Below are 19,728 nucleotides of genomic sequence, written 5' to 3'. Positions count from 1 at the left end.
AGACGGACCAATGGGCATCCAGTAATATTTCTGTCCTGTTACATGATCTTTCGTGTGCTTTAAGATTTAAACAAGATGGTTAATATTCTGCCACGCAATTTTCTGTACAAAATAATTAAAGCATCGTCGATCTTCTTCTGAAAATTTTCATTGCGACGTTAGATGAAATATAATCAATTGTGAAGATTTCACTACCTGGCTGAAAGAATTTTAAATAAATACAAACACATGTTGGATACTTCGCAAAACTATCAATTTGAAATATTACTTAATAAGTGATAAATAAGATAAAAAAAGAAATATGTGATAATTATCTGAGCTTATACAAATGCTATTTTTACATATATCTATGAATATGAGAAAAATATTTACGCCAATTATATACGTAAATAGAAGATTTAGCGTCACAAGAGCAGTAGAAGCTCATTGGTCCATTTTCGAAACCGCTTCCTCAGTGGTTACGCTGATGTGCACTTATGAAATATGCTCCCGGTGAGGACATTGCTCATTCTCACGTCTAATGCTTTAAAAGCTTACTTAATGTCTCTACAGTGGTGCCGGAACTAAAAAAGGTGGTGAATGATGATTCTTCACCACCTTTGATTTGGCAATTGGGTCCCCTAAAACCCCAGTCGCCCTTTAAAAAGGGGAGTATATAAGATATTCTTAGCACGCCTTCGGTGGTGTAGTGGTCAGCACGCTGGACGCGTATTCGAGGGGTCCGTGGCTCGGGTTCTGGCGAGGGCATTGCTCATTTTTCAGCCCTCCTGCTTCGAAATAACCAAATGACTGTACAACCTAGGAAAGTATTTGGAAGTTACATCGCAAGGCTTTACTGCTATCAAAAATTAAAAAATTTAGCAATACGTGTAAACACGCACTTCCAATATTGTTTACCTATGGTACTTTTTAAATTGACCATATCTACATTTTGAAACCGAAAGATATCAAAAAAACTGATTACCATCATTGAATGAGAAGCTTAGCAAGCTGAATCCACTGTATCTGTCGCCAAAGTATTCAGCTTTTGTAATATGGACTTCTCGGATGATCTTTGTGCTGCCCAAGTTGATGTACAACTGACCGGCCAGCCTGAAGCTGAAAATGTCCCCATACTTCTTTCTGTATTCATCCAACTGTAAGTAGCTTTTTTCATCTTTCAAAAGTTGATAAAGTCCCAAAACTGGCATTCCAGTGGGTCCTGGGGGTAAGCCCTTATCTCTCACGAAGCAGTATACTATACTCAGAAGAATAACCGTTGCAGTAACGACGACTGTAAAGGGAGATATATTCAAGAAATTTTGGGTGTAATCAGACATCCTTTCCATACGTCAAGGTAGTAAACACAGGATCTGAAACAAAATAACATAAATGGTAACGATAATGATAATAAAATCAATTAATACTCCTTAAAATTAAGCTTCTTATTGCTATCGCTGAGGTTTGATTAAGAAGCTCTGGTGTAGTAGGCGCAGCCTTCTTTCAGGGCCTTCCAGTGAACATTTTTCTTGTATTTTGACGAAGGAAGAAGCAGAATTTTGAAGAATTTTAGGACAATTCTAACGTCTTTAAAAGACTGTTCACACTAGGTTTTTATCTGAGCTAACGGACGGACACATCTGGCACAGCCGACACTGCTCCACAATGCTAAAAAAAAAAAAAAAAAAAAAAAAAAATTCTTCTTAACGCACACAGTTGAAAAATCTGAACTTCACGTATAACGATATCGTTCGGGTCTAGACTATGACTATAGCAAAGCACTGAAGGGTCTTCGTGAAGGACTTTCACGAGATTCGAGTCTCGAACTGAACTGTCAGTGTTCAGTGGCTTAACCCCTCGGCCGCTGGTGGGCCTCACGTGTCGTAGAGCTAATCAAAGCAGGGAACTGACTCCGGTAGCTCAATTAAACCCCAGTTTAAACGGCCCTTTAAAAAGGTGGAACATTAGGCTCAGCCACCCAAGGGTCTAGGCTAATATTTTCCAAACTTTTCTCATCGAGAAACACGTTGTAAGTTCTACATCTTTTAAGGAATACAGAGCACCTTTTTAATTTTAGATCTAAGTTTAATTAATAGTTATATGGTTTTAATTTCAGTTATAATAAGTCATCACGCAGATATACACTGACTACTAATAAGTATTTGGACACCTGTGATAGAAAAGAGAAACTAACTCTATTCAAAATCAATAGTTGGTAGAGTCTCCACGAGAGGTAATTACAGCGCGGACCCTCCGGGGCATACTTTCTACAAGTCTTTGTATGACAGCTAGTGGTATTTTCTTCCACTCGGCTTGGAGAAGACATAGAAGTTCCTTCACCGATTTTGCACGGGTAGTGCACCCCTGAATTCGGCGATGCAATTCGTCCCAGAGAATCTCGATAGGGTTCAGGTCTGGACTCTGGGCAGGCCAGACGATTCGATGAACTCCATTGGCACCATACCAAGCCTTGGTTAACGTCGAAACATGACAACTGGCATTGTCGTCCTGAAAGTAACAGGGGTCCAACCCGTAAAACTGCCACAACGTAGGAAGCACATTGTCATCCAAAATAGTGCAGTAGACATCGGAGTTGAGCTTACCATGAACGGGGAACAAGGGTCCCAGCCCATACCAGGAGAAACACTCCCAGACCATAATTCCACCTCCGCCGAACTTGACTGTTGGCACAATGCATACTGGCAGAAGACGTTCTCCAGGTAGACGCCAGACCCAGACCCTGCCATCCGAACGGTAAAGGGTGAACCTTGATTCGTCACTCCAAAGAACCCGTTTCCACTGATCGACGGTTCAATTTGGATGTGCTTTGCACCACATTAACCGAGCAGCGCGGTTGGATTTTGTGATCAAAGGCTTATGGGCAGCAGCACGACCATGAAAACAAAGCATATGTGCTTCCTTACGGATGGTATTCATTGAAACAATACTCCCGGATGTCTGTTGAAACTCCTCGCGGATGAGGTCCATCGGTTGGGTGCGGTTCTTCCGAATTTCTCTGGACAGCACTCGTCGGTCTCTATCTCCCAGTTTCGTTGGTCTGCCGACTCGGGGCACATTCCGACAATCACCGCATACCTTCTACTTCTTAATCATATAGCCCACTGTCGATTTGGGGTACTTCAGATCGCTAGATATGTCCCTTAAGGATCGGCTACATTTGTGATACCCGATAATTATACCTTTCTCGAAATGAGAGAGCTCCGAACTGCGAGGTATCTTGCATGCGACTAAAGCCGATGCTGTTTCCTACACTATATATACCGCGGAGTCCGTGACGTACCTTAGGACCGCAGATATCGTCATTTGCATAGGTGTCCAAATACTTATTGGTAGTCAGTGTATATTAGACAGACGAAATGAATATTTATTCTAACTTTTATGAGATACCTAAAAATACCAATTCTTAATTTTGCAAAAAATCACACACACACGCAAAAACAACAACAACAACAACAAAAAAAAAAAAAAAAAAAAAACAAAAAAAAAAACAAAAAAAAAAAAAAAATTAAATGGAAAATATAATAGAAAAATATTTAAACATTTTTAGTTTTCAATAACTTCAATGTGTTTGAGTCTTCAAATTACAAATTCTTTCAATGTCAAGCACATTATTAGAAACCTAAATTCTGACATCAGATGCAGCATCAAGCCGGTTTCTATTATAAAGTTATTTTCTTTCTCCTTGTGTAAGGGTTAGCACACTCGACGAGTATTTGAGAGGTCCAGGTCGAGTCCCGGCGAGGGCAGTCCTCATTTTTCATGTCTCCAGCAATCAAATTAAGCTAATGACTCTACAGTGGCGCCCGAACTAAAAAGGCAGTGGATGATGATTCTTCACCACTAGTATTAGGCGATTGGGTCCCCAATCACTATTCGACCTTTAGAAGGAGGAGTATGTAAGGTTATTTTCTTCCTCCCTCTAGCATGTCTCCGTGGTGTAACTGTGAGCACGCTCGGCGCGTATTCGAGAGCTCCACGTTCGAGTCCCGGCGAGGACATTGCACATTGCTCACATCTCCGGTTTCAAATAACCTAATGGTTAAGTTTCTACACTATATTCGGATTTTCATGCGTCGTAACCTTAAAAATCGCCTTGCACAAACACGAATATAGGTGTCATAAAAGATAGTAAAATACAAGTAGTTCGTTTTGATAACTTCAGATATTCTTCTGCCATATTTATCCCAAACTCATTTGATTTTAGTTCTTTAAATTTTTGGTTTACATAGGAATCAGTTATAAAATCAATTAAATTTTCGAAACTAAATGGGGAATATCTGTCTAGTTACATTTCGTCTTCAAACACATATCTAAGAATTGCCTTTCAGGGCATTATAGGAAATACTGAAATGTTGTAATATTTCGTTGTAGTTTACTGTCTACTTTTAAAATTTCTTCATTTGAAAAGTAATCCAAGGTAGGTGTTTCAAAAGAGATTCTTCTTTTTCCAACTAGCTCAAACCAAAATAAGCTCTAATAAGATAGTAAGAATAGTAAAACTCTTACGAAAGTCTGAAATTCATGTAATAAAAGATGACATGTATATTCTATGAATTTAGAATCGTAAAGCATAACTAAAAGTCCTCTCGAGAAATTGCTGTATCATGCGATGTAAAATCTACTTCAAATAAGTAAAATGAAAAAAAAAAAAAAAAAAAAAAATGTTAGAGTTTTAAATAAAAAACGTTATAAATAAAAGTTGTAAAGTTATAAAAAAAGATCTGTATTATTTTTAAGGATTGTGTTTAATGATTTTCAGTCACTTGGTTTGCAACACAAAGATTAAATTTGAAAGTTACGCTTGCTGTTGAAAGGCAACACGCTGGTGAAAGGAAATAATAAGTATTTTGTTTGAGGCAATGGCAACATTAAAATTGCCGAATTTTTGGATTAATATTCAAAGATTAATATCTTATATTTTTCCAGCCGGGCCCGTTGGAGACGTGTTTTATTTCGAACAGTATTGTCACTACTTTCAAATCGCTGAATGTTTTAAACAAAAATGCGTTAAATTTATACAAAATATGAAACAAAGCAAAATAGATTCAAAGTTCGAGCTTCGTGGTGCCCATGTTCGCTTGGAGGACTATGTATATTAAAAGTTCGATAGCTCTACGTACCGGGGGAGAAACATAGATACATACATACAGATGCATCATTATTGAATTTTTTTCTTCCGTGTATTAAGTACATTATTGTAATGGCGAAAAATTTGGGATATATTAAATATTTCTTCAAAGAAAATATTAATTTTGACCTTTCTCGAATCTATTTGAAGGATTTTTTTGCATGACATCTGCATACCAGGTTTACAAATCCCTTTCTGGTGCACTGTATGTACGGACAAAGTAAAGGACTCTTTTTCCAAAACGGATTGTAATATGGAATTAAAACGGATTCAGGAGGGATTTTTTGGTGACATTTGTATGTATCTACATAGGTACATCTGTATCTCGCATAACTCAGAAAAGCTTGGCCGTAGAACGTTGAAATTTTGTGTATGGGTTTGAATTGACATCTATATGTACACCTCCCTTTTTTATTGCAATCGGCCGCATCAAAGCAAATACTATATACGCACCCTCTTAGCGGGCTCGGTGAGCTCTGTCTTTTTTATTCTTATATGTTGCTTTAAAAGTAGCTGAATTATGTTGTTCTTATGTTCTGGTTAAGGTTTTTATGGCTTTAGTTAATCTGCATGCAATAGTTGTAGAATTGCCAAAAATTTTAAAGTCTAATGTGGCGGCTGTTTGTAGCCATTTTTTTTTTAAATTTTGAGCATATGCAATCTCTCCGTGCACCACAAATGTGAAACATGGGGCTTACAAAAGTAAGTTAATTAAAACATTAATTATCATTTTCATAAACAGAACGAACAAAAGCAGAGAGCAGGCGTTTAGACTTCACATCTAACATAATTTAAAATAAATAAATGCCAAGCACGAAGAGATAGAATTTTCTTTTTCAGTTAAACAAATAATTGATACCTCTTTATGCCAGCTAGCCATGACTGTTTTTTTTTTTTTTTTTTTTTTTTTTTTTTTTTTTTTTTTGCTGGTTACAGGGGCTGTTGGTCTGCTCTCAAAATTTATTATCCGCACATATTAGCTAATTAAATTGCTTCTCCGAATTCAGAGGGTGTTTACACAGTTTTAGAAAGATTTCGAGGCCATTTATTCAATGCTTAATAATTTTTTTTAATGTCCGATCTGATAGCTTTTTCGACTCTAATCTGCATTGTGATTTCCATGACAGAGGGGCTTTTCGTAAAATTTCCAGCGATATTGATTTTTTTCTCAGGTCCAACAATCGTGGTGGGTCTGCCCTTAAAAAGATTTCTTTTCAAGCGATCAGAGACACAATAGTACATAGGTGAAACGTCAGATGATTTTTCAGGAATACTTTGAAAATGTATACATGCAATACCTGTATCAGTCTTTACTTTTTTCAAGAAATGCAGTTGTACTTTGCGAAGTCTCCCAGGCAGCCCGTCTCCAAAAATATACGTATAATTTTGGTGGTGTAAGATTTTCACTAGTATAATTCTCAGTTACTGTAGAAAGTGACGAATCTTAAAAACTAGTTAGCGAATAATCGCTTAAGTTCGTGTAACAAGAAGGAAGGGTAACTAACCCTTTATTATTCCAATCAGATTTAACAAAACTCCGTCTTGGAGTGTACAATAAAAGCCGACACTTGGTCTTGAACTTAAGAGTCTAAAAATTAAACTGAAACTAAAATTAACTAAAGAAATATAGCCGAAGCTATCAAGATTTTAAACGAGTTGGCCCCTTAACTCTGACTACGAAGCTTATCAAGGGCCTGAGTACGGCCGAGCGTAATAACAGCTTTGAGAGAGAGAGAGAGTAGACAAAAGGCAGACGCGCAAATCAGAAACTTTGATTCTCTCTTATTCTACAAGTTAACTTCGCGGTTTAAATACCACTTCTCCTCATTAAGTATTCAGAATGATTCCAAAACTACGTTCTGGCCGGAAGCAGTAAGTTGAAGTTAAGAATTTGACAGGAAAGGAACTTTAACTTAAAATTTAACTGTTAATAAAATTAACATAATCCTTACAAGGGTATGGTATTTTTTGTACGTTACTTTTACAAAACTTATACGAATAAAAAAGGCTGAAGTTACTGTTGACTCTTTGTTTTCCACACGTTTTTTTTACGAAAATTGTACGAATCCGAATGTACTGAAAAAAAAAAAAAAAAAAAAAAAACTACCGCCTTTATGGTATATTTCATTCGTCACTTTTACGGATATTATACGAAGTCTAAAAAGATTGAAAAGGAAGTTTATTAATTCAAAATATTTAGTGTATTTCTGGCATTTTACTTTATTTTCCTTTTTCTATGAACATGAAAAAAAGAGAATGCAAAATTTTTTTTCCCAACAGCATTTTAATGTGCTACGAAAACTATTTCTGCGTTTAAATCGTCTTTACGATTAAAATTAATTTTCCTCTGGTTAAAAACCTCTACGAATTTGAAAACAATATTGATATTTTTTATAAATCTAAATTACTTTAATCATTATTCTAGCATTCATATATGAGGCTAAAATTTTTCAATGAATTTTAACATGTGAGCTAAACTTTTATATACGTTTTTGCAAAAAAATATATTTTCTTGATTTAAAGATCTTCAAAATGATTTATTTATTTTTTTTACATCAAATTTGTCATTTTTATTCATATCAGCACTTACATTAACTTACACAATTTAATTTCATTTACGAAAATCCTATTACCTGTTTAAGTGGAATAAGCTGTATATTAAGTTTTGTACTTAACTGAATTTGGTACAATATTCGCCTTATTTTATTTAGCAAATTTTGGCAATTAAACTGGAACAAGACTAGCAAATATTTCACGTAATAAATAGAACAGAAAATGCTCGATAATGTTTAACTTCTTGAACAACAGTTTATTGTAGACCAAAGAGATTTGCATCGGATTGTTAATTATGATCAAAGTTTATGCCTATTAAGTACGCATGAAAGTAATCTTTTAATTTATTTTCCTCAATTTCTTTTGGCAGCACTCTGAGAGCAACGTTTTTTTTTCTGTCTGCAAAATTTTACTTTTCGGAAAGCAGATCATTCACTTTCGAGAATTCTACGTTTTACTCGATAGCTTGCATGCGAATCCAAATCAAAGAATCTCTAAGAATCGCCAATTTTGTCGCCGAATGGGGATTTCTAGCCAAATGTGGCAACCCTGCCTTCCTTTGCAATTTTATGGCAACCCCAAACCTGCTTTGCAGGGAAGCCATCTTACCGCGCCTGTACATTTCGTAACAATATATAAGATGGTTTTCAATGCTATCTAGAGCGTTATTTATGTCGCAATTCTTGAGAGACTTCACAATAATATAATGCTCTAGACCAGATATTCTTAAACATTTTTCAGTGGCGATCCCTTTTTATCCACTGAGATTTTTTTCGTGACCCCAGTACCTCATAATATTTACGAATATTTTGTGGGACCCCATGAGCATTGCCCAAATACGACACAAGTTTGAGTCAAACTGCCACTTTTTTCACTTGTACTGTAATATACATTCATGTCCATAAATTAAGGATAATGCAAAATCAGGCAAAGGAAGAGTTAGAAGCAAAACAAATTTGACTTATTTGTAAAGCTTATTTATTAAACAAAAGGTAAAGAGAAAAAAAAAAAAAAAAAAAAAAAAAAAGATGCTATATGTTTGATATTATTAAAAAAATTAGCGATTTTTTCTCCCTGGAGCAAATTACAAAAAAAAAAAAAAAAAAAAAAAAAAAAAAAAAACTATATACAAAAAACCAATATTACATGGTTCGTATAATTGTTAATACATTGTATGTCTCCCAGACGATGCAATGCAGTCCGTACAACGCCTAGGCATCCTGAGTATCAAATTATCGATCTGATCTTGGGGGCTATTACACCACTCAAAAAGCAATGCTCTCCGAAGTTCCGGTAGACATGTAGGAGGAGGTTGACGGGCTGCAACTCGTCGGCCAAGAATGTCTCACACGTGCTCTACTGGATTCAAGTCCGGTGAGAATGCTGGCCAGTCCATGCGAGTGATATCCTCCGATTGAAGGCATTCGCTTACGATGTTTGCACGGTCAGGACGGGCGTTGTCATCCATAAACACAAATTGTGCTCCCATGGCGCCCCGAAACAAACGTACATGTTGTTTCAGAATGACGTTCTGATAGATTTGGTTTGTCATGGTTCCAATTTGAACATGCAGGGCAGTTCTGGAAACCAGAATAATTCCACCCCGAACGAGCACTCCTGCGCCACCGTAACGGTGTCGTTCAATGATGCTTTCATGGTAGTAACCTGGACCTCTCCATATGAAAGTTTGGCGAGAATCAGACTGTAAGCTAAACCTGGACTCGTCGGAAAACATCACACAAGCCCACTGTTGCGGTGTCCACAATGCATGCTCTCTACTCCAGGCTAACCGCAGGCGACAGTGAGTTGCAGTAAGTGGAACGCATCTGACAGGTCTACGAGCATATAGACCAATCTGCCCTAAGCATCTGTACGCGGTCTGCTTTGAAATTGTCGTACGTCGTACCAGTGGCTGAAGAGAGCTGACGAGACAGGTCTGAGGCTGTGCTCTACCTGTTTTTTTTGGCTGTAACTGCTAATACCGGTCCTCCTTCGGCGTTGTAACACTGGGGCGACCTGTGCTGTAACGTCTACTCACATTACCATTATCTTGGAATCGTTACCAAAGCCTGGAGATGACACTCTGGGCAATTCCAAGTTCGTCTGATACTTCCAGTTGGGTACGCTCACATTCCAGACGGCCGATAATTCTACCACGTAAAAAATCATCCAAATTCGTCCTTTGTGTCATAACTATTCGGTTATTGCACTGAAATGCTTATAAAGCGCCTGCGAACAATTTTACTTCTTTGCCTGTATTCCTTATATATCACTCTCTTACACTCTAGTCATTGTGACGTACCATTGGTGTCATCTGGTTACTTCCTGAAATTTGCATATGATTCTTGAAGATGTGTGTAGTGATTTTACAGGTGATATATTTATTTTAGAGTTCGATTTCCGCGTGACTCCGAATTATCCTTAATTTATGGACATGAGTGTACTATTCCATTCATCCACTCGCTTTAATTTCGAAATTTAAGACATAGAACAATGTGAAAAATTTAAATAAGTAACAGACGAAATGACAGCGGGCAAAGCAAGTAAAAGGAACGTTAATATTATAAAAAGAATGCGTAGAAACAATTTCGTTGTTTCCTTTGTCTGTATTGTCTAATCTTTATCTATTTTCAGATACATTGTGCAAAAATATTTGGTGACTCTAAAATTATTATAAGTTAAAGAAACACCAAAATTGCTAAAATTTTTGGCGACCCCTGCTACAGATCCCGGGACTCACAGTTTAAGAAACTCTGCTCTAGACCATGACTGTTTTATACACTGACAGACTTGCTTGATTGTAGCTCTTTTCGAAGCTCCCTTCGGCTTCCTTCTTTCGTTTGTTCCATCCCTCTCTCAAATACACTTTGTACGGTTTATTTATCGAGACATCAAGAGGTTACGATTGTGAAGTAAGTCCCCCCTGGAATAACAGAAACCTCTGTATTTCCGTGTCTCAATTTATCTTTCACAAAATTTTTCAAATGACTAGAACACAAGAGGAGATGAGAACAAGGAAAGAAGATAACCTTTCTTTGTGCTAAATCAGTTTGCTAGAAGAAGAACTTGTGCTACAAGAACAAAAGGGGAAGCGTATAAGGTATTTCTCTTGCTTTCTTAGCATCCTTTCGTGCCGTACTTTGTAGCAGACTCAGTCGTGACCCTCTCCCTCTCGAAGGTCACGACTCAGTGCGCTTTCGAGAGGTCCGTGGTTGGAGGCCGGCGAGGGCATTGCTCGTTTTTCATCTCTCCTGTTTCAAAATAACCTAATGTTTCTGCAAGCCAAATATTAAATTCTTAGATCGTCGTTTCTTTAAAATACTTCTAACAAGTTTCATTAATCAATAAATAATTTATTTATTTGAAAATAATAGCAAATAAAATCCAAACAAAAGTAAACAAAGCTCAAGTTTTCAGAGAAATTTTAGAAGTAGAACAAAATATGAGATTAAATTATAACAATCTATCTAGACTCTTTATTTCTTAACTTCTTTGTAGCAAAGGTAAAAATACATATGCTTGTATCTAAATAAATATAAACTTGTTATCGCAGATTGTCATTTATCAATCGGGTTGTTATTAATTTTCAACTGTGAAAAAAACAAACAGTCCCAGATGCATATTCTTTCCAAACGTTCATAATTGAGCTTATTTACTTTTGCCAAATCGAATAAAAATTCATAAAATCAGCATTTTAAAATTTTAGAACAAGATTTCTATGACATTGTATAGAGTCATTAGGTTAATTGGAAGCAGAAAAGATGAAAAATATACAACCGCCTTTGCCGGGAATCGAACCACGGACCTCTGGAATACCGGCCCAGCGTGCTACCGTTACACCACGAAGGCACGCTAGGGAAGTGGGAGAAATACTTTATAATTGTAAATTAAATAACTCCATTTAAAGATTTTCTGGTGCGTTGTCCATATTCGCTTTTAATAGAAATCAAAATAATATATTCAATAAAGCACCTTTCCTTCTCTCCCACACTCTATTAATACATAATTTCATACCATCCTCATCCATCTAACTCTTGTCATGTACGTGAACAGCAACACCTGGCGGTATATTAGTTTTTGGGCATTGGTCTGCGCTTTAAAATGATCACTAGATTAAGTTTAGTACCATTTTTATAGTAATTTCGAGTATACGACGCACCTGAATTTTGGAGGCTATTTTTTGAGTAAAAAAGTGCGTCTCATAGTCTGTAAAATGCAGTATGTATATTTTGATAAATATTTAGCGACCGAAATTAAAAATTTATTTTAAATATTATTTTATTTATTTATTAGTCCAAAGGGACTTGAGTCCCGAAGGACTATTACTTTCGTTTTGGCATTTTGCGTCGGACGAATAAATGTCGGTTCACTTTTCAAACTGTTGCCATAAAATGTTAGGGTCCTGCATTATATTTGAAGAAATTAAATAATGAAATTCTGCGTAAATGTATTGTTACGAATTTGGTATTTAAAAAGCTAATGTTAGTTCAATTATAAATTAAATGGTTTTATTTCTCGCACAGTGCAGCGCGTGACGAATATTAAAAGAAAGCTAAGCCGGAAAAATTAAAAATACAAGAGCGCGTGCGTTAAATAAATAAATATCTCTTTTTGATTTCGAGAAAGTGCTGGAAAATTCTAGCGCGTGATTTTAAAATCTTATAAAAGGAGGAAAACATCTCAGTTTGCAGTAGTTTCTTAATTTATTGTTGTTTAGAAAACTGCTCTTGTTGATTGTAGCGAATTCGCGGATTAGCGTTCTTTAGCTGTTTTGAATTACGTTCTAATGGACATTTGAGTAGTTAAAAGATAACTACTGTGAGATATTGTAATACTGCATGATAATTTGAGAAAATTTAAGCATTTTTTTGTGATAATAATAAATTTTTGTTCATTTTTCATCGGACTTGTGCATTCATTTAGTAACGAATCCGTACGCACGCAACAATTTTTGGTGTCAGAAGTGGGATTTGAATGCCAATAACAAGAGCGATGGAAGAGCAGTTAAGGCAATTGATAACAGCCTTTGCCTCGTTTAAAGAAGAAATGAAAGAAGAGATGAAATCAAGCCAAGGAAAGATGGAAGGGGCCGTCAACTCCGTTAAGGAAGAAATGAAATTGGGCCAGGAATCCGTTAAGGAAGAGATGAAATCTCTTAAAAATGAGATGAAAGCAGGTCAGGACGAAATGAAAAGAGAAATTACCTGCGTAATAGAAAATAAATTTGAGGCTATGGAAGGCAGAATAGACGCGGTTGAAACTAAAGTTGGACAAATAGAAGAAAGAGTTTCTTCGGTAAAAGAACAAGTAGAAGAAGGAATTTCTTCTGTAAAAGAATATATAGAAGAGAGAGTTTCTGCCGTCGAACAACAAATTGATGATAGGGTTTCTGCTGCCGTCGCCAAAGAAGTTGACAGCCTAAAGAAGTGCATAGCGACGGTAGGAAACAATTCTGAAAGTTTCAAATTTTTATCGATGCCTGCTCGTTCCGTTCTGAAACATATGATGGGAAGACCTCCTGGCAGGTGTATAGGACACAATTTTCTATCGTTGCGGATGCGAATGGATAGGATTCCCAAGCTAAGGCCTGTCATCTCGCCGCTTCTCTGAGAGCAGACGCAGCGGATATCCTGCAGACGCTTCCCGAAAATCAAAGGCTAGATTTCGAAGCTCTATCCGGCGCTTTGGAGCTGCGCTTCGGCGAGAAATGTTTAAAAGACTACAGCAGGCTCCAATTAAAATCTCGTCAACAGAAGCTCACCGAAACGCTTCAGGAGCTCGCCACGGATGTTGAAAGGCTGTCACATCACGCCTTTTCGGAGTGCCCGACAGAAACAAGGGAAATCCTGTCCCTGCAATATTTCATCGATGGCATCCGGGACCCTGAAATACAGAAAGCACTGCGAATGGCGGATGTTAAAGATCTGAAAAGCGCTTTAGTGTATGCCATGAAATTTGAGGCAGCCCAGCAAGCCACCCGTCGAGACCGCCATTCAGTCAGAGCTGCTCAAGTCCAGGAGCCAGGGGATCAAGTCACTGCTCGTCTAGACGATTTAACTAGACAACTGAACGCCTTGAGACAGAATATTGGTGACAAGAAACCGACCGTAAAGTGCTGGAACTGCGGTGCTGAAGGACACATCCGACGAAACTGCAGAACACCCCAGGCCACGGATGCTAAGACCGCTCCTAACAAACAGCAGGGAAACTAATTAGTGGCCATCTCGCGGGGCGGAGGTTGCCAGATCATGAAAAACCCCAGTTTAAAGCGCTTCAGATTTCTGCAGTGAGAGGCGGCAGTAATGGACTTTTCATAATAGGACATATTAATGGAGTTTCCTGCAATATGACGATAGATACAGGAGCCAACGTTACCATCATCCGAAAAGATTTGGCTCCACAACTGGGAAGCAAACTTATCTGGACGCCGCCCTGCGTTACCCTACAGACTGTGTCCGGTGAGAAGATCAACATCGATGGAAAAGTAAATGCTAACATCACGTTTGGAAGTGCCGCTTACCATCACACGGCATATGTAGCAGAGATCACTGATTCTTGCATACTCGGATTGGACTTTCTAAGGAAATACAATTTTTCCTTGGACTTTAAAAATAACGAATTGCATTCTACATCTGAGGACATAGCGTTATTTGGAGTCAATGATGAAGTTAAATCTGTCCATAAAATCATAGCACAAGACAATATCACAATACCGGCAAGAACAGAAATTTTACTTCCTGGATCCATAGCCGAAAACAGAAATTTCCGCTACAGCATCATAGAATATCCCAATAACTGTAATAGCCCAAAAGGAGTATTAGTAGCATCAACACTCGTCGACCTATCCAGAACGGTTATCCCGGTGAGAGTCGCCAATGTAACTGAGAAGGGGAGAATTATTAAGAAAGGTGAAGTGGTTGCAGCATGTACTCCAGTAACCACCGTTGAAAGAAAGAGTAACATCCAAGAATCCGTGTCCTCAGAGAGAATTACATCGGAGTTATTGCAGAATGCGCAATTAAACGATAAAGAGAGGAATGCTGCCGATCGCGTCATTAAAGATCTTCAAGTTGTTTTCTCCCGCTCGTCTTCTGACGTGGGTCGAACTAGTTTGACACAACATAGAATAGATACCGGCGATCATCCCCCGATCAAGCAACATCCAAGACGTCTACCGTTTGCTAAACAGGAAGAGGTGCGAACACTGTTAAAAGATATGGAAGAAAGCGATGTCATCGAGCCTTCAGTACGTCCACGGGCATCTCCCATCGTCCTAGTCAGAAAGAAAGACGGCTCAACAAGATTTTGCGTCGACTATCGCCGGTTGAATGAGGTTACGAAGAAAGACAGTTACCCTCTTCCTAGAATTGACGACATTCTAGACAGTCTTTCTGGCAGCAAGTGGTTCTCAACACTTGATTTAAAGAGTGGGTATTGGCAGGTAGAAATACAGCCTGAAGACCGAGAAAAGACGGCATTTACTACGGGACAAGGGCTTTGGCAATTCAAGGTGATGCCGTTTGGACTGTGTAATGCGCCGGCAACATTCGAACGTCTTATGGAAACTGTTTTGAAAGGCCTTTCCTACGAAGCCTGCCTCATATACCTGGACGACATCATCATCGTCGGAAAGAGTTTTGAAGAACATTTAGAAAATCTTAGGAAGGTGCTTCAGAAACTGAAAGAAGCCAATCTGAAGCTGAGTCCCGCTAAATGCAAATTGTTCCGAAAGGAAGTGACTTACCTGGGACATGTCATCTCTGCAGAAGGTGTGCGCACGGATCCTGAAAAGGTATCAGCCGTTAAATCCTGGAAACGTCCCGAAAATGTCCATCAGCTGAGAAGCTTCCTAGGGCTTTGCACCTACTATAGGAAATTCGTGAAGGACTTTTCTTCCATCGCAAGACCCCTACACAAGCTGACAGAGAGCAACCAAAAGTTCTTGTGGACAAAAGAATGCGAGGATGCATTTAACAACTTAAACGAGGCTTTAACATCTGCTCCAATCCTGACGTATCCTCAGCTTGACCGACCATTTATTCCCGACACCGAGGCGAGTAATGAAAGTGTTGGTGCTGTTTTGTCCCAAGAAATAGACGGCCAAGAACGTGTAGTGGCATACTGGAGCAAGTGCCTGTCTAAACCGGAGAGGAATTATTGTGTCACCAGGAAAGAGTTGCTCGCCATAGTCAAAGCTGTAGAACAGTTCCATCACTATCTATACGGCAGAAAATTCCTGCTCCGCACCGATCATGCATCATTGACCTGGCTTTTAAATTTCAAGAATCCTGAGGGTCAAATAGCCAGGTGGATACAGAGACTCCAAGAATATGACATCACTATCCGTCATCGTAAGGGATCATCACACGGAAACGCCGACGCCCTGTCTAGAAGACCTTGCCAAGAAAGCTGCCGATATTGTTCCAGGGTGGAAGCGAAATACGAGCTGCTGACTCCGGTCGCAAGACAAATTACAACATCACCATCGGCTGATCGAGAACCGTGGAGTGATGATGAAGTCAGGAAAAACCAGCTGGAAGACCGCGACATTAAACCCATAATTGATTTAATGGAGTCATCAAACAGAAAACCTACCTGGCAGGACATTTCTATCTGTAGTCCTACAACCAAACAATATTGGGCACTCTGGGATTCACTTCACATTCGAAACGGCGTCTTATACCGGAAATTCGAATCGGATGATGGGAAGACGTTCCGATGGCAGCTGATACTTCCAAGATCCCGCATTCCTGATGTCCTTAAAGAACTACATAACAGCCCTACGGGAGGTCACTTTGGAATAATGAAGACCTTACAGAGAATTCGTGAGCGCTTTTACTGGAATAATGCAAAGGATGACGTGCAAAAGTGGTGCCGATCTTGCGATGCCTGTGCAGGTCGGAAAGGACCAAAGAGACGCAGCCGAGGCAAGCTGCAACGTTATAACGTAGGGGCGCCTTTTGAACGTATCGCCTTTGACATCCTGGGACCTCTGCCGCGAACTGCTGATGGCAACAAATACATACTCGTTGTCGTTGATTACTTCACCAAGTGGCCTGAAGCTTATCCTATTCCTGATCAAGAGGCTGTCACAGTAACTGAGGTAATGATACAGCACTGGATTTCCAGGTTCGGAGTGCCTCTTCAGTTATATTCCGATCAGGGAAGGAATTTTGCCTCGGCAGTAATCAAAGAACTATGCAAACTACTCGGCATTGACAAAACTCAAACGACGCCATTGCATCCCCAGTCGGACGGCATGGTAGAGAGGTTCAATCGAACCATCCTTAATAACCTCTCATTAGTGGTTTCCAGAAACCAACAGGACTGGGACAAGAAATTACCCCTCTTTTTACTGGCTTACCGCAGTGCTGTCCACGAGACTACCGGTTATTCTCCATCACAGATGCTCTTCGGTCGTGACCTTCGTCTGTCTTGTGATCTATTGTTTGGCCGCCCTCCGGATGCTCCTTCATCGTCTGAGGGATATATTCAAGATCTCCAGGCCCGGTTTGAAGTGATGCACAACTTTGCACGAGAACGAGTCAACTTGGCCACGGAGAAGATGAAGACCTGCTACGACACAAGAGCTACTGAACATCAGTTCCACGAAGGAGACAAGGTGTGGTTGTGGAATCCGATTCGACGGAAAGGACTTTGTCCGAAATTACAGTCACCTTGGGATGGCCCGTATACAGTCCTAAAAAGGCTGAATGACGTTGTGGTTCGGATTCGTAAGTCTTCGAACTCTAAACCTAAAGTCGTTCATTACGACAGGTTAGCTCATTACTATGGCCATAGTACGTAATGTAAATAATTGTAAATAGTATCAGACCATGGTCCTTTTTGTTTATAAATGTGTATTTGATTTGATTTGTATTTAGTATTTGATTTGCATTTAGTATTTGATTTGTATTTAGTATTTGATTTGCATTTAGTATTTGATTTGTATTTAGTATTTGTTTTGTATTTAGTATTTGATAGCATTTGATTTGTTTAAGTTAGTTATTGCATTTATTGTTTATATTGTTTGATATTGTAAAGTAATGTTTATGCCACAGTTGTAAGTTTAGCTTCCTGTCCAGGGATTGTACTGCCCGGGACGTGCAGTCCTTGGGAAGGGGGCAGTGTTACGAATTTGGTATTTAAAAAGCTAATGTTAGTTCAATTATAAATTAAATGGTTTTATTTCTCGCGCAGTGCAGCGCGTGACGAATATTAAAAGAAAGCTAAGCCGGAAAAATTAAAAATACAAGAGCGCGTGCGTTAAATAAATAAATATCTCTTTTTGATTTCGAGAAAGTGCTGGAAAATTCTAGCGCGTGATTTTAAAATCTTATAAAAGGAGGAAAACATCTCAGTTTGTAGTAGTTGCTTAATTTATTGTTGTTTAGAAAACTGCTCTTGTTGATTGTAGCGAATTCGCGGATTAGCGTTCTTTAGCTGTTTTGAATTACGTTCTAATGGACATTTGAGTAGTTAAAAGATAACTACTGTGAGATATTGTAATACTGCATGATAATTTGAGAAAATTTAAGCATTTTTGTTGTGATAATAATAAATTTTTGTTCATTTTTCATCGGACTTGTGCATTCATTTAGTAACGAATCCGTACGCACGCAACAGTATGTATATTTCTCACATTGTCATAAAATAACGGTACATAGAGTCATCGAATTTTGAATAACGTAATCCTCCAACGAATATGAGCATGTGGAAGACCAAATTTGAAATTTGAAATTTGTTTTATGATCGATTTCCTATTTTTTAAAACTTTGACGAATTTTTGATTAACAAACTCAAGGATTTCAAAGCGAGCAATGGCAACGTTGTGCAGAAAAAACATTTTTATCTCCAGCGTGTGAGTCTCTGTATCGGAAATTCTAAAGATATGCTCGTTTTAAAACTATTTTGCGATATTGCTGTTGCACTGGATCTTATGGTTTAAGTGCGAGGAACATGATATTTAATAAAGAAAGGTAACACACAAAATGTTAAAAAACGCGCCTTTGGACGTAATTTAAAATCTGAAACATTTCAGATTTTTTTTTTTTTTTTTTTTTTTTGTTAACAAAAGTTTCCCTTTTATTTGACAAACAAAATATGGCTCATCAGTTGTTTTTATAAGTGCAAATATAGAACATAAATACTTTACAAATGCAACTTTAAAATATAGAACTAACTTAATAAAATTTTTATCAGGAACAATCTGGAAAATTTATACAGCTTTTATCAGGAAGCCTTACGTCATTTTAATAAGGTTTAAATGACAGTACCTTTATAAGGTAAGTAAAACTGACTGCTTTTCTGAATTATTGCAATTTTCCACCCAAATATGCACTGCGTTATTATTTCTCATTTTCCCACTCTTTCATTGTGTTATTATAATCTTACTTTTTTATGTAGATGATTTAAGAAGACCAATAATAGGTAAGCGTCCTCTACTTAAAAATTTTACAAGAGTTCATCTTTAATTTTTTAAGAGTTAATTCACTTACCTTTGTAGAACAAATGTTTGAAGAGAAAGTCTTTATTCTCTCGCCATTCTCCAATTATTTAAATGTTACGGACTTCAGCTTTATTCTTTTATTAAAATATGTGCACCATCATGAATAATAATAATACGATGAATTTTCAAAAATACATTGTAGTTACTGCTACATCTAAGTACGTATGAGAAGAATATAATTAATAAGATGAAAATGCATAATAAATTATTTTTATCACGTGTTTTTCTTCTTAAAGGAAATATATTTTTATCTTTTATTAAGTTAGAAACAAGGGTTTCTGCAATATACAATTTCATTTCAGAAATGGAAGTAACTAACAAAGCAGAAATAAGAATTTAAAATTAAAGTTGGTTTGATTACCATATTATAAGGTTGTTATAAGGTTGTCGTAGCATATGAATGCTAGATTTCGCAATGAAACTTTAGACAACGGTAGCTCTGTTAAAATTCCCTTTCACAATAAAAAATATGCACCATTAAATTCAATACGCTTCTTCACAAAGAGATGCACAACGAGTTTTTACTACTTTTACAATG

General features: G+C 37.7%; 1 protein-coding gene across 1 annotated transcript in view; it reads right to left on the bottom strand.

Annotated features, from left to right (window-relative positions):
• LOC118179727 (cytochrome P450 1A1-like) overlaps nucleotides 1-19,221 on the bottom strand; it is a 33,444-nt gene extending 14,223 nt beyond the window's left edge. The window contains exons 1-2 of the mRNA XM_085821478.1: nucleotides 19,180-19,221; nucleotides 965-1,352 (exon numbers count right to left, since the gene is read on the bottom strand). The gene's annotated coding sequence lies outside the window, so the exon portion shown is untranslated. The remainder of the gene's footprint in view (nucleotides 1-964; nucleotides 1,353-19,179) is intronic.
• Between the last annotated feature and the right edge of the window lie 507 nt (nucleotides 19,222-19,728).

Source organism: Stegodyphus dumicola, chromosome 8 (genome assembly GCF_044657685.1).
Source record: "Stegodyphus dumicola isolate Sdum_Otavi_A_Nest chromosome 8, ASM4465768v1".
NCBI lineage: Eukaryota > Metazoa > Arthropoda > Arachnida > Araneae > Eresidae > Stegodyphus > Stegodyphus dumicola.
The sequence above is the reverse complement of the archived record's forward strand: the minus strand, read 5'-3'. Positions and strand labels throughout refer to the sequence as shown.